This window comes from Panicum virgatum, chromosome 2N (genome assembly GCF_016808335.1).
Source record: "Panicum virgatum strain AP13 chromosome 2N, P.virgatum_v5, whole genome shotgun sequence".
In the NCBI taxonomy this organism is placed as follows: domain Eukaryota; kingdom Viridiplantae; phylum Streptophyta; class Magnoliopsida; order Poales; family Poaceae; genus Panicum; species Panicum virgatum.
The window spans coordinates 30,839,456-30,850,489 of NC_053146.1; the positions used below are offsets into that span (position 1 = coordinate 30,839,456).

An 11,034-nucleotide genomic window follows, 5' to 3' on the forward strand; every position below is an offset into this window, starting at 1 on the left:
TCTTCAACATGGAAATGTCAAATTTGGCATTTGACAATGTTCATAATGGTGTCATCTTATATCCATGTTTCACCATCCTTGTAGATGCTCCATTTAGTGTTGTTTCTTGCATATTCTGGGCATAATTCTGCAAAATATCTCAAATCATCAAAACTTGTGGAATTTGTTAGAAATAGGTAAAATATGTATTGAACATGGTGCAAGGCTCAATTTATTCCCTAGGAGTTGACGATCAAAATGGGAAATAATGTCCGTCAACACCCCCCAAGCTTAAACTTTTGCTCGTCCTCGAGCAAAGCTAAACCTGAGGCTCGATGGATCAGGAGTTGCATCAATGCTCATACCCTGCAAAAACCTTATGCACAACATAATACTCTAACCCATATGTACTTTGAATAAGTTGGCTCATACCTTGGTTTCTGGAGATGGGGCTTACACGCATTTCATCCCTTGTCTTGGGCGGTTAAGAGATTGAACAACCTTCACCGGAATATTTGCCGCCTCCTGTTCAGGTTCCTATCTCGGAGTTTTGCAAGTTTTCCAAAAGTGGTTTAAGATTGCCCAATGGTGCTCTCAAATCGCTCAAGGTGTATAATCCTCACCATGGTCGGAAATTTTGACCATCTTCTTCCTACACTAAGGCTAATATGTGGAGTTTTGGGTAGGAAGAGTGTAGTATACCTTGGTTACCTGTGTTGCCGAGCCGAAGAGTGGTTCGCAAGAGGTTGGTACTTGATCAAATCCCGATCTTATGGAAGGTAAAATGTTAAGGGGAGAGGGAGGAAATGGACTCACACTTAGAGAATTTTTGGTCTTTTTAGTTGAGCCCCATATTTCAACTCTTTTGAGTGGAGGTATGGGTCTTGTCTCTCTATTTTTTTTTCATTGCTTTAGCTCCAGTTTTTTTAAAGAAGATTACCCACACTCCATAATGATAGAGTTTTTGGAAGGGAGCATTGCTTGGATAGACCATTCGAGATAGATAGGCTCACTGTGGAGATATTGGGTTTTGTTGTGAGGGAATTGTCTGGCGAAGGTGGATATCAATTCCCGGAGCAGGTAATTGACATGCCAGACATTTTGAGGCTAGCAAAACAATGGGTACGCAAAGAAGAAACATCGGTATATGACAAGTACATTCCTCGAACGAACTCACCATTTGGCAAAGCTCAAAATAACTCAAGATAGCTTATATAGGTTAATATGATAAAACATTATGGCTTTGGGTAGGACATGTAAACCAAAGGGGAAAATATTTGCCATGTTTCATTTTAAAGAAATTCTAAGAGGTTCCCTACTAGAGAAAGCAGTTTCATCCCAATTCGGGCCATCTCAAATCTCACAACAACTTAGACTTGGAAATCAAGCTCATGCTCCCACACAATCATATTTTAGTGGAACTACTCATGTGCCAACTAGTTCAAGTACTAGGAGAGTAAACCGTTGTATACGAGGTACTTGCAAAGCATGGACAGAGCAATTATTCATCATCTCTATGATAAGAGCTTACACGGATTTCCACACATATGAGTTGGGAGTTTTATTCAAAACATGAAACATTTTTTTTGTGTTTTATTTATTTTGTTTTTGTTTTGATTTTATTTTATACTTTGATTTTTTTGAGTTTTTGAATGATTTAAATTAATTTTTTTAGGACACAAGATGAAAGGATAGGTCAGATGACTTACCTGGATACATCGGCACCCCCCCAAGCTTGAATGAAGCTCAGTAGGTCTGATATCTTGGTCGATTGTTTTTCTTTTTTTTGTATGCAGTGTAAAAACAAAAGAATGCATTTGCGAGAATTTAAGCATGCCATGATGAGAAAGGGAAGACTTTGCAAGAATATAAACTATCCTATATGCAAATGCAGGAATGGATAACTACCACGTACCTCATGGCAAGGGCTCGAGTCGAGTTTCTCATCTTGAGCGAGACTATCCATACTTTGGGATTGGTCATCGTCACCTGATGGAGACATTGGTGGCGACACTTTCTTCCGCTACACCTTCCGTGTAGGCAGAGTTACTTCGATCTCTTTCTTCCCAAATTCCAGAAAATTCTTACATTAGATATTCCTTTTCACGTTCCGTTGGTTATACACCTTAATCTCCTCTCGCGTTCGAAGATCCTCCACGAATTCGATGAGGGAATACGGCTTCTCCAGCTCTTTCACGGATTCCTTCCGTTTGAAACTTTAGATCTGTGAGCATTTTTCATCCTTCGGTTTGAAACTGAATCTCTCGTTCTGCCCATTGATGTTGAGTTGGATTACTCCAACTCCCGCATCAATGTGTGCAGTTGTCATGCTCAAGAATGGCCTCTCCAATATGAGAGGGATCTCAGTGTCGACTTCCATGTCGAGAATGAAAAAATCAACGGGGACAAAGAAATTCCGTATTTTCACCAGAATATCCTTGGCGATCCCCGTGAGATGACGAACTCAATGGCCTGCTAGCTACAAACACATGGCAGTAGGAGCAAGCACATGATGGTTAAGTTTATCATAAATTACCTTTGGCATGACGCTGATGCTTGCTCGCAGATTGCAAAGAGCATGCTTAAAGTGTTGAGCTCCGATGGAACATGTGATGGTGGGTATCCTGGTTTCTTCTTCTTCGCTAGGAGAGGATTGTGTACAGCTGTGCTACACTCATCCGTAAGCTGCACGACCTCGGTGGTCGGCAGGACCCTCTTATTGCCAAGGATATCCTTGAGATACTTGGCGTACGTGGGAACCTGCATAGTATCAAGAAGTGGTATGTTGCCATAAACTTCTTAGTTACCTCGACGAACTTGTCGAATTGCTCGTCGGCCACCGGCCTCCTTTTCCGCTCTAGAAACGGTAAGGCGGTTGTATCGTGACAGTCCCGTGAAGTTCTAGGGGGTTCCACGGGGTCTTCCTGGGTAGCAATGGTGTTAAATTCTTCGGCCTCCTCTAGCACTCTGTCTTCAGCATCTGTATTCCTGGTGGTTACGGTCTTCCGCCATGTAACTGCATCCTGCGGAAGATGTGGTCTCTGTGCGGATTGTCTTGCCCACACAGCTACCGCATTCACACTTTCTTTCGGGGTCACTTCCGGTTGCCCGGATAGCTTCCCCATGTCATGGTTAAGGCAGGATGGTATACCTGCATCCTGTGGAAGATGTGGTTTCTGTGCGGATTGTCTTGCCCACACAGCTACTGCACTCACAATTTCTTTCGGGGTCACTTCCGGTTGCCCGGAGAGCTTCCCCGTGTCATGGTTAAGGCAGGATGAGGCCAGCTGAGTTACTTTAGTTTCTAACAATTCACTGAAACTCAACTGATGTTTAATATCAGAGTTAAACCCATCTAGTTGCACAGCCAAAGACTCGAGAATTTTATCATTAGCAAGAAATTTCTCACTAATGTTGTCATTCATTTGTTTTTAGCCATTCATGAAGTCTTTAAGCGAGGGCTGAAAACTGTTATTAAAATTGTTACCTTGCTGTTGGCCGAAGGGGAGGTCAGGCTTAGAATTCCAACCTTGCTGAGGACGACAATCTGAGTCATTGGGAGTGTTGTTCCCAATGGAGTTCTCATCTACTTGAGTGAATGGGCAAGATTTGCCCGAGTGTCCAGTATTGCCACATTTCTCACATGTCATCTGAGGCTGCATAGTCTGTCTAACCTCCTAGTGTGGAGATTCCAGCTTTTCCATGAGAAGATCCATCTTGGCTGTCAGCATATTGGCACTGTGGATTTCATGTATTCCTTTTGCATGAGCCGGCTGCCTATCTCCCTTCCAACTCTGGTTGGAAGCAACCTTGTCGATAAACATTATAGTTCCAGCAACATCGAGGGAGAGGAATGCTCCTCCCGCTGCTGCGTCCATGTGATCTTGCGATCGCTGGTTCAGGCCATGGAAGAAGTTCTGAATGATAAGCCATTCTTCCATGCCGTGGTGTGGGCATGCTGCAATGTATTCCTGAAGTCGTTCCCAGGCTTCCGGGACTGTCTCGTCTTGGAGCTGTTCAAAATTGGAAATCCTATTCCGAAGGGCATTGGTTTTGCTCACTGGAAAGTACTTGACCAGAAAAGCATTGGAGCACGCATTCCAAGTGTCAAACACGTCCTTGTAGGTGTAGAACCACGTATTTGCTTTCCCAAGCAAAGAGAATGGGAACAATCGAAGACGAATGTTATCCATTCTAGTGCCTCTTAGGTTGATTATGCTGCTCACTTGTAGAAAATTCTGTAGATGAGCGTGGGCATCCTCTGATGCCTTTCCACAGAAGGGACTTGCTTGAACCATGTTGACAAACCCAGTCTTTATCTCAAAGCCATCAGTGCCTTGGTCATTGTTCAGTCCAGTAGGGATATGGCTATTGGATGGGGCTGAGAATTGACGGAGTGTCTTCTCAGCCATGGGTATTGAAGCTGGTGTTGTCAAACCTTGATCCTAAGAAAATTTCTTCTGGTAAAAAAAATTCACCCAATTCTTTCTGGATCTGAGTTGAGGTGATATGGTAGATTGAATTTGGTCCTGCACTGCTCTGCAGAAACCACAAGGATACCGAGACCAATGGTAATCCCGCTAAAATTAGCGGTGACAAACTAGTAAATTTTATCAAACTATTCAATGAAATCTTTAGCCAATTGCTTCCCCAGCAACAGCGCCAGAAATTCTTGTTGGCGTTTCTTATGTCCAAAAGAATATCAATTCCGCAAGTGCACAGAATCACCGTTGTAGCACTTCATCTTGGAGTATTTCAGGGTATCGTATATTTCCTCGGGGAAGCACTATGGTTAAAGAGTATCGAAGAATCGAATGACAAACTTTACTAAAAATATCAACTGACTAACTTAGTGGGGGTAAGCCTGATATGATAGATAAGATAATGTCCACGATGACCATGTGACATAGGAGACTCTAATCCTTAGAGAGGTAAGCAGCTGGGAGGACAACGAGCGAGAAAGACTCCTAAAACAATTCTAAACTATCAAGAACCTTGAGCTTACTTTGGTGGCTAGAAGAGGAAAGACTTCAGAAAGGGATGAGAGGGGAGTCCAACGGCAACCTGCAACTACTGCTATGAAAACACCCGAACGTGGTGGTCTATGAGGGACGGACAAGGATGTCACCACCTGCCGCCTACCACAATGGTTCCATGGGGTGGAACACACTTTTTAGCTAACACTAAGCCCAGACACCACGTCCATACTCAGTATTAGGATTTCTCTTGTCGCGAACAAGAGAAATCCCCCTCAACCTAGGGAACTAGCTTGAGCCTCCCTAGTCTGGGCGAGAAAACCCGTAAGGTAAGATCCCGATAAACAAGATAGGTACAAAGCCTAAGCTAGAGAATTGCTTCTGCACACAAGTAAGATAACTTGGAAAGGTAAATAAATACGGAAAGTAAAGCTGAATCGAAAAGATAAAGAAGATTACTTATATTGATAAATGTCAAAGAAAAAGATACAAGAGCTTGTACCGACTTCCGATGACGACTCCGGAATCCCGAGACAAGCTCGACTCGACTCCAACTCCCAGACTACCTAACCTACTCTAGAAACTAAGAACGAGAGAAGAGAGCTCCTTTTGGTGTGTGTTGGAGTGGAGGTGTGGGTGTCCTTTTATAGCTCTTCCAAGGTGGTGCTGAAGATAGCGCGTGCACTTCACGCAAGTAGGTCGGTTGCTTAGCTTCCACGCGAAAGATGGGCTCGAGCCATGACAAAGTGAGGTCGGCCAGCCTCCCCTAGGCCGGCCGGCCGGCCTGGGATCTTCGCCAAATCTGCACCGCCTTTTCGTGGACGCTCTTGATCACTCCTAGAGGTCGGTAGTGGTTGCGTCGGGTTAAGGCATGACAGTTAGTAGGCCGGCCGGCCTCTCCTAGGCCGGTCGGCCAGCCTAGGATTGGCTCCTCTCGGCCTTGCTTTTTACCAACGTGTCCATCGACGGTTGTGTGTTCCTGCTCCAGTTGGTTTGGGTCTTGATACTTAGTTTGGTCACTTTGGAAGACCATTGGAGGGACATATGTGGCTTTTCGGTCATAGTTTCACTTTTGGCTTGCCTCCCATATGTTAGGGGACCATTGGTGAGTCCCTAATGGTCCTGTAGTGAGGGAGGATGTGTTTGGCAAAAGTGCTGGGCCGGCCGGCCTGCAGCATCTGCACAACACGAGTCCGAAACTTGTAATTTGCATAACTTTTGCGTCCGGACTCCGAATTGGGTGAACCAAATGTCCAATTCGATCATCTCGACGAGCTCTTCAACATGGTAATGTCAAATTTGGCATTTTTCAATGTTCATAATGGTGTCATCTTATATCCATGTTTCACCATCCTTGTAGATGCTCCATTTAGTGTTGTTTCTTGCATATTCTGGGCATAATCATGCAAAACATCTCAAACTACCAAAACTTGTGGAATTTGTTAGAAATAGGTAAAATATGTATGGAATATGGTGCAAGGCTCAATTTATTCCCGAGGATTTGATGGTCAAAATGGGAAATAATGACCGTCAACACAGGCTTACCATTGCTCTCTCTCTCTCTCTCTCGTTTTATCAATGCAGAGCAGTGCTTGACCAGTTTTGATCTAGCATCCAACTTCGATCTGAATCCTCAGTGAATTGGGCAAATCATGAGATGCTGCGTCGTCCCACCCCAGAAGAAACCCACTTGGAACCCTCGTTCATCCATTTTAGCACCACCAATGGCCAAGACACTTCGTTAGTACTCAGACCCGTCCAGCAGCCACATCCCTACTGGACTGAACACCGACCAAGGCAATGATGGCTTTGAGCTCAAATTGGGACAAGTGAACATGGTTCAAGCGATTCTGTTCTGTGGAAAGGCATCTGAGGATACCAACGCTTACCTCCAGAATTTCCTGGAAGTGAGTAGTTGTTGGCGGTCCTTAAGTGCTAAAATCGAACGTCAACTCCTGTAGCATTTCAGAATTTTTCAGCATCAAACTTAGATATAGGGCTTATAGCTAATCAATTCCATGAGTTTTGGTGAATTGTTATCAGTAGGCACCCATTGTTGCATTCGGGCATAAACACAAGTGAACAAGCAGAGAAATGCATAGATGGTCCAGTCCTGCATTTCGCTTATAAGAAGGGCCCACAAACCATAGGAAATGGGCGTGCCATGCAAGGTGCATGACATGGACAACACAAGGAGCTCACAAGGAGTGCGTCGACCAAAGATGGGCCCAAATGGTCACGAAAAGGGGCCCGCCAACCCCAGGGCTTGGCCGACCCCCCAGTGAGCCCAATCAGGCCCATCTTTGACGTAGAGTGGCCCCTACTCTTCCTCAAGGTGGTGCCATGGTGCATCATCCTTATCCTGGGAGATAAGGTTTCCATACAAAGGGTGACATGGAGTAGCCCCTACTCCTCCTCCACCACTATAAAAGTGGGCCTCCACCCCTCTCCCTCATGAATTCATCCCATCATTCACACACCCATCCATTCACCATTCACTCACTTTCATGTGAGGGAGATAGAGTAGAGAGGCTCCTCTTGTATCTTTGCCTAGGGAGTGTGTGAGGAAGAGTGCGGAGAAGAGCCGGACTTGTCGGTATCTCTTCGGCTTGTACCTCGACGGATACGGTACGTTTGGAGTACATATCCGGGTTCTTCTATTCGGTGAGTTTAATTTAAGTTATTCTTTTGTTCTCATTCGTTTGTGGGATCATCGTTTGTTCTAGTAATGGATGCTCTAGAGGAGGGCTCCTATAAAGACGGGACAACCCTGCGCAACTCTAGAGTAGTAGTCGAAGGCATAGATGTGGTGTCTGGGCCTTAGATTACCTTTGTTTGATCTGAGACTCCACATTGTGAAAGGGGTAGATGGCAGGTGTCGGTGTTTACCGCCAAGCCTGTTCAGGGATACCCTTAGCAGTAAGGTTTGTAGGTACGGATCGACTGCTCTGGAACTCGATGGTGCAAGGAACACAAAGATGTAGACAGGTTCGGGCCGTGTGTTGCATAATACCCTACGTCCTGTGTGGTGGTTTGTATTACCTTAGGTGTTGATGTTGTTTCGAGGGGGTCCCTGCCCGCCCTTATATATCCGGGTGGACAAGGTTACATGGAAAGTCCTAGCCGAGTGCAGTTGGAGTCCTACTACAACACAATCGAGTAGTTTCCTTTGTACTGCAGCTAGTTTTACGCCTATTCGGGTAGTTACAAGAGAGGTAAGGTACATCCATGAGCTATCCCTTACTCTAGAACATTCTATGTCTATGAGCAGTTCCGCTGCCACGGGTCTGACAAGCCCCCGAGCTCTTCGTAGCTGAGTCCTACAGGCGTCGAGTACTTGGCCGGGCATCTTTGAGTACTTTGAGTAATCAGAACATCCTTCTGGTTGCTTCTGAGTCTTCCTCCAAATACATCGAGTAGTCCTCCAAGTACTTCTGGTTGCTTCGAGGCTGTGAGGTGCTCAAGCCCCGAAATCTTGATCATATATGGTGCGCGAAGTACTTGCACTCCATATGGAGTAGCCCCCGGGCCTTAGGTTGAATCGTAGAATCAAGCTGAGGGTCACTTCAGTCTCTTTCCTTCATTATTTTACAAAAAATTTGAAAAATAAATCCTTGATGCACATATCCCGCAGCCCCCGAGTCTTGAATTTAAATCTCTCAATTTAGATTTAAGAATCAAAAGATCGTGAAAAAAATATGTGATAGAAACTTCCCGGAAAAGTGAACCATCCATTGATCTTCTGAGTATTCACAAAATTGCCATCACAGAGCATATAAACCCATTCGGTAACTTCTAGGGTTTTTATCCTCTTGATTCCTGGCCGCCGTCAAATTTAGATTTGCACTTCCCAACTATCTGTGCCATCCATTACCCCCTCTCGTAGCCCCCGAACCTAAACTCGTGACATTGAGATGGCTCCCAAGAAGAACAAGTCCAAGATTGAAGATGAAGCAGTTGCAAATCTTTCGACGGGCTGGCGTAAGAGCAAAATGTCTCAAGCGGCTGTGCAAGAATTGGAGAATATGGGTCTTCTCCAGAATCAAGCTGTAATCCAATGGCGCGCAGGCGAATGAGAAGATTATCCCTTCGAAGGTACCCTTTGTAGCGAAAATGGCCTCTCATGCCATATTTCAACATAATGTTTTGGCGATTGATGACACACACAACACTTGGACTAATATGATTGTTAAGATGACCATTCTCAGGCTTTTAGGTTCAAGTGATGACAAAGAGAAGATAGGCGTAGCTAGGCCCGAAGGGCCGCCCCTACGGGGGTTCCGCTTCCCGATTAGCGGACGGGGGTCGAGGGCGAGCCGCCCCTCACGGGTCTCAGGGCAGCGCCCTGAAACCTCTTCGGTTCATAGGATTCAAAGATTGAAGAGACCGTGAAGAAACCAAGTCAAAACAATCAAGACAGAGATATTTTAGTATCACTGGTTGAACCGACGCTGCATCGGTTGATTACGTCGGTCGATTGAGGTAGCCATTGCAGTATAACGGCTAGTTGGGAAATGCACTCACCGGTTAAACCGGTGATGACAAAAACGGGAGCATTGGTTTAACCGGTGATAGCGCTTTTTATCAGCCCTTTTTCAACGGCTAGTTTGGGGTGTGTGGGCTATATATATGCCACCCCACGGCTCATTTGAGGGTGCTAGAGACAAAGGAAGTATACAAGAGCCAAAGATCATCTCCAACCACCTTAGAGCTTCATTGTACATCATATAGACTTAAGCACACTTGTGAGAGTGCTTAGTACTTGTAATAGGGATTAGTTCTTGCGAGAGCTCCCTTGAGAGAAGTCTTGCTGCGGCAAGCAATCCTTGTGATCCGTCGTGTGACCCTCCGACTTGGTGTGGAGTGGCAACGACACTTTGTGCGGGGGAATAGGAGACCCCCTCCTTGGTGGAGAAGCTCCGTAGTGGATTTCGGTTGGGTGACCGAGAGAGACGGTGGTGGTGCACGAGACTCGATGTTTTGTGGGCACTTGCCTTTGCTTGCCGGCATCGCCTTGGTGGCGTAGTGCAAGACGGTGATCGGAAGAGCCTCGGTGTCCCGTGGACGTAGGCGTTTGTGCCGAACGACATTACATGACCGTGTCTACTCAGGAGATTGCATCCCTCTTGCACTTACCTCTTTACTTACCATATTACGTTTCCGCATTTACTTTATCTTGTGTACCTTTACTTTCCTAGTTAGTTTGTTTAGGATTGGCTATAGGTTGCAAATATTTTGGGGTAAGTAGAGAATAGCAAATTTAAACCTTAGTCATAACTAGAATGTATAGGACGTGTTAGGTTTATCTTATGCAAGTAGTTTGAGCCCTAGGTTAAAAAGCGATTAGCGACCCTATTCACCCCCTCCCCCTCTAGGGTCGGACACCCCGGTGATCCTTACACCCTTGAAACCGTTATATTTCATGATTTCGTGGAATGTGGTCTTGCCGTTCCTGTGTCTGAATTCTTCCATGCTTTGTTGCAATTTTGGGGAATTCAATTGCATCATCTGACTCCCCAATCCATCTTGCATCTATCTATATTTACTCATTTATGCAAAGCATTTCTTGGTATCCTTCCCCACTTCCATCTTTTCCAACATTTCTTTACCCTCATATCCATTCCAAATGCTGCCAAACCCGTCGTCGTTGGTGGATGTGAATTAATACTTCGTCCGGATACACAAGACGAGTACTTGGATTATGATCCAGCGGATAAAGGAGCCGAGTGGAAAAGTTTCTGGTTTCATGTCGGGAATTTCGAATCTCCGCTTCCAGAAAGAGTTGCTGGTGCCCCCCCAAGTCCAAGCAAATTGGTCAAGTGCAGGACCAGGTGGCAAACAATTCCAGTGCATTCTTCGCGCCATTGCTAATTTCAAAAACAAAAGAGTTACTGGTGATCATGTAGTCTTCTCCTTTGTGAGTCGTCGGATCCAACCTCTTCAGCATCGGAAACATCCTGCCTTCCGATATGAAGGTACAAAGGATCCCACCAGACTTTTGCCAGAAGCAATGGCTCACTCTGAAGTAGTCAAGAGATGTTGTAAAGTACTCGACAACTTCGACAAGAACTTGAAACTG

The 11,034-nt window shown here is 45.3% G+C and overlaps 1 non-coding gene across 1 annotated transcript; it reads left to right on the forward strand.

Moving 5' to 3' along the window:
- Positions 1-3,918: 3,918 nt before the first annotated feature.
- LOC120663111 lies at positions 3,919-4,025 on the forward strand. The gene has a single exon (XR_005670334.1). It is a non-coding gene; the product is annotated as a small nucleolar RNA R71 (small nucleolar RNA).
- Positions 4,026-11,034: the final 7,009 nt, after the last annotated feature.